Source organism: Mus caroli, chromosome 7, assembly GCF_900094665.2.
Source record: "Mus caroli chromosome 7, CAROLI_EIJ_v1.1, whole genome shotgun sequence".
Taxonomy (NCBI): Eukaryota; Metazoa; Chordata; class Mammalia; order Rodentia; family Muridae; genus Mus; species Mus caroli.
Window position 1 is genome coordinate 85,184,526 of NC_034576.1, and position 4,809 is coordinate 85,189,334.

General features: G+C 41.3%; 1 protein-coding gene across 1 annotated transcript in view; it reads left to right on the forward strand.

Moving 5' to 3' along the window:
• The window catches only part of Efl1 (elongation factor like GTPase 1), a 125,101-nt gene that overhangs the window by 11,641 nt on the left and 108,651 nt on the right, over window positions 1–4,809 (forward strand). The window lies entirely within an intron of this gene.

Below are 4,809 nucleotides of genomic sequence, written 5' to 3' on the forward strand. Positions count from 1 at the left end.
AAAAAAAAAGAGGCTCCATGGGTTGCTTTTATCACCTTTCCATCCCATTTGATTGCCTTCTTAGTTGAGAAACCTTTATGAAATGCCAGTTCCTTTCTATTGGCTGGACGCTTTATGAAATGTGTTCTGGTTTTTTTGGTTTGGTTTGGTTTGGTTTTTTTGGGTTTTTTTCATACTTTCCTTTGATTGAAATAGAAAGTCTTATTTGAGTTTAAAAGGACAAGCTTACAACAAACTTAGAACAATCTAGAAATGTTTGAAAGCCATCAGAGTGGTTCCATGTCTTGCATCTTCCAGAGGTCCAGTTCTTCTGTGGAAAAATGAAGTCTAGTACATAGTTATGCCAGCACTTGTTGTAAATACTGGAATAATATTCTGTTTCTTATCCATCACTCATGTCCCTTATACCAAGATACCATTGATGTATCTTGTCATTTCAAGAATTTGCAAACTCTCTACAGCAGTGGTTCCCAACCTCCCTAATGCAGTGACCTTTAAATACAGTTCTTCATGTTGTGGTGACCCCAACCACAACATTGTTTTTGTTGTTATTTCCATAACTGAAATTTTGCTATGGCTAGGAATTGTAATGTAAATATCTGTGTTTTCCAGTTGTCTTAGACAACCCCTGTGAAAGGATCATTTGACCCCAAAAGGGTTGTGACCTACAGGCTGAGAACCACTGCTCTTCAACATCCTCATATGACACAGTGCCTAGAAATCTTTTAGAATGCTCATATCATATCCATATTCAAAATTAAAACAATTTGAAATTCATAGACTCATCTTTGAGTAGTCTTCTAAGGCATATTGCTGACATTTCGATTTTATAGTCATTTTGAATATCTGTGAGGAAATATTGCCACGGTAAAACATTTGCATTTCTTACTCAGTCTTTTTAAATATTTTAAATAAATTTACAAGTTTGTCTTTTTTGTAATAATAGATAGTATGTTTTCTTAGAGGATATCAGGTAAAATACAAATATGGAATACAAATCACTGTTAATTTTACTTTTTTTTTCAGTTTTTATATTTAATCTGCCAGAATTTTATGTGTACCTGTGTGTATACAGTGAAGTAAATATATAACTTATTTTCTCCACACACAGTTCATGGCTTCCAACATTAGTCAGGTATCATCGTTACTTATGATTTTATTGGTTCTGGACTGATATTGCTGTTTACATCACTGACTGAGACAGTCTGGGTGGGGCTGATGGACTAGAGGCCAGTACCATTTCAGCTTCATTGACTGATTTCGTATGAGAATTTTCATTTACAAGAGTTGATAATTTTTTATAACGTCTAAAACTCTCTGCAGAATAAATTGCAGTAGAGTTTAGTGCATAAGTGTTGTTCTTTGTAAATGTAAGCATGTAGCAAGCAACATGATTATATGGGACTCCTGGGGTTCACCCAAGTGGCAGCCATCTGTGCCAGGTTTGACTTAGATTGGAGAGATGGGAGACCCAGCAGCGTTCTGCAACAAGGCCCAGGTGCAGGTTGTTTTTTCTGGGTAAGTGTGGTGAGCAGGTTCAGAATTCCACCCATGATGGCTTCTGTCTTTTGGCTCTTCCTGTCTTCAGAGACTGAACCACTGGGAATTGACACCCCACTCACCTCCATCAACACAAGACCCATAGGCTCCCCTTTCATCCTGCCTATCTGTTAGTCTAGGAGGGAAGGAGTCCCTTTTTGTGCATTTTGACTGAAAAATCAGATTTAATTTCCCCTCTTATGACAATGGCTTCTTTTTTTTTTTTTTTTTTTTTCCATTTTGTGAAGCATGCGGTTGATGCCAGGCTTAAGATAAAACTTGGTAGTTGAATGCCCCATGCATGGCTTTGTTTAATCCTCCCGGCACCCCTGAGGCGGTCATCCTTATTTATGTGCAAACTGGACTTCAGATATTAAGGACAGTAGTTTCTAGAATACAGTAGCAGGCCAAGTAATTCCATTTCCAGCCTGTTCACTTGGATGGGGAGTCTGTGGGAAGCTGGACCAGGCTCCAGCTAATTCTTCCTGAAGCTTCGTTTCTTTCCACCACAGATTTACCGGGATTACTCCTGGACATCTTATGGCCAGTGTTACCCACACCACTGTTGTCTTTGGTCATTGCCCAAGATGTAAGCCACATGGTCTGGCCTCTCCTGGTGGCTTTTCCATATTCCTTTGTGATTCTAACACCTCCCTGAACCTCCTCCAATTCCTTTTTTACCAAAACTTCCTCTGCAGACTTTCCAAGGCAAACATCAGCACACCCTCAACATCACTAATGATCTTCCCTCTTCCTCGTTCTGACCACACTTCGTTCCTTATGTTTCTTTCGTGTTTCTTATGTCTGAATTAGGACATGGGGTTGTCTTCTTACCAGAGTATTAATCCAGTTCTGGTTCTGTCCTAGTTTAAATTCCTTCAAGACTCCTGCCATTCAGTCGCTCCTTTTCTTTAGTATTACGAACTCCTGATGAGGCTCCCAGGGGACTTCGACACTTGACTTCTGATATTCTTTTACATGTAACTTCTCCTGTTGGGTCCAGGAAGGGAGCCAAGAAAACTCACTTGAGAGACAGAAGCTTTAAAACAAAAGTTTTATTTTTTTGAGCATTCAGGAAGGCAGCCATTTCAAGATGTGAACCTTGTCGCCAAGGCGAAGGTCTGTTTTACTTGTAAATAATAGGAATACAGAGCAAGGGGGAGCTGACGTTATGGGTGAAGCTAGGGAGTACCTGTTGGAGACTGGGCCATCTCCGGAGCACCTGACTTAAGGTCCTTAATTCATTCTCCTAGACATTAGGAGTTCAGAGTCATACGGGGACAAAGGAATGAATGAGTCAGCTGCATGTAGTGGGCATAACAGGCAATTAGTTATATATTTTTATAACTTATGCACCTTGGTTTAGATAACAGCACTTTCTATATTCTTTACCAATTAACGGACAGTTAAAACATTTGGAGAAGTGGGATAGTTGTTCATTCCTAGGCTTGGGAACATGACCAACTTCTTTGACCCTGCCATCAAGATGAGGAAGTTGTCCTTGAGATGGCTGGACTCACAACTGTCTCCTCATAAGTTGTCCCTGAGATGTCTGGACTCAGACAACTGTTGCCAACAGAAGCTGTTCTGCTGTAGGGAAGTCCTCAGCTGACTTAGTGCCTGAGACCTTGGATTTAGTTTCTGAAACAAAATGGTATACTTAGAATAAGGTTTTGTTTTGTTTTTGTTTGTTTGTCTGTTTGTTTTGCTTGTTCCCAACTCTCCAACATAGCTTTTACCATCCCTAACATGACTTCTCTTATGGGTTGACCTTTCAGTAACTATGCTACTTAGCATTTCAAATTTAAATACTTGCTGTTGAGCCTGGTAGGATGATGCACTTCTCCCACCTACTCAGGCACCTGTAAGGAGGATTGTTTCAGCCTCTGATTCTGAGAGTAGCCTGAATTACAGAGATCTCATCTTGGGAACAACAGAAAGTTCCGCACGTGACCAGCTGAGTAGTAAAAACGGTAGTGAGAACTCAGTCAGTAGTAAGAACAGTCAGATTTCATTGCTCCCTTCTTTACTGGCTTTGCTTTCCCCTGCTCTTCTGCCCACATGCTGAAATACCACCTTTTTATTTCATAAGAGTCTGAGCTTTCTGGGCCCCATTAGCCTCCTTTACTTGATCTGTGCCTTCTACAGCACAGGGATGTCCCTTGACCATCTGTTTTCCCAACATCTTCGTCCAACATTATTTTTGCTTCCTTGACCCTCTAGGACTTCCTCCAGCAAAACTCCCTCCTGATGAAGTTTGTTCCCTACACTTCTCCCTCTTCAGCCTTATATAGGCCAGCTTTCCATTGCTTTCCTATGGACGAGGTCTTGCTCATTCTCCCCAGTAGCTACTTGAAACCTCTTGGCAGTCTTTGACATACCCCTCAAACCCCTTTCCACAGACTCAGCAGACATTGCTGTTTTCTTTATTGCAGAAAAGAAGTCTTAGCTGTCTACCACCATCCCTTAAACTGTAACTATGACATCTTTGCCTGTCTCTGTCTTTAGAAAAGACATGTGTTCTGGATTCAGGCCCCACTTAGCATCTTTCCATCTTTGTCTATCTTCCTCCAGCTCTGGCCTCTAAACACAGTTATGTATGTACACAGTTCTTTTCAACTCGAGTTCTTGCTGCATTCTTCTCTCTGGCCCAGGTTTCCTACTACGATTATTCTCTCAACTACTCTGATAGGCCCAGCATGTTACAGTAATGACACACACTGGCAAGGTGACATTTGCAAGAGGATTGGACCTTAATGTCCGACTCCCCTTCCAGGGTGGTGTAGCAGAGTTGAGACACCAGCAAGTAATGACTCATGGTAGTGTGGAAGTACAGCTGCTCTGTTTACTACAGCCACAACAGACCAACAAAGGGAGGGCTGTTCTCTGTGATGTGAAAGTCCAGGATGTGGCCACAGTCCTGATAGCTGGTGTGGACTGCATTATACTGAAAAAACAAAACAAAACAAAAAGAAACAAAGTGAATGGAGTAAACCATGGGCAGCATTGCATGGTCCAGTTTCTTTCAGGTGGAGGCAGATCCAGAGGAGGCTTTTGGATGGGTTGCAGCCAGTGGAAAGCCTACTTTGTTCATTACTCCTAAGTCATTAATCTCTTCCTACCAAACCCTCACTCTGAGACTCTGAGTCTACACCATACCTCTTTTTTTTTTTTTTTTATATTTTTATTACATATTTTCCTCAATTACATTTCCAATACTATCCCAAAAGTCCCCCATAGCGCCCCCCACTTCCCTACCCACCCATTCCC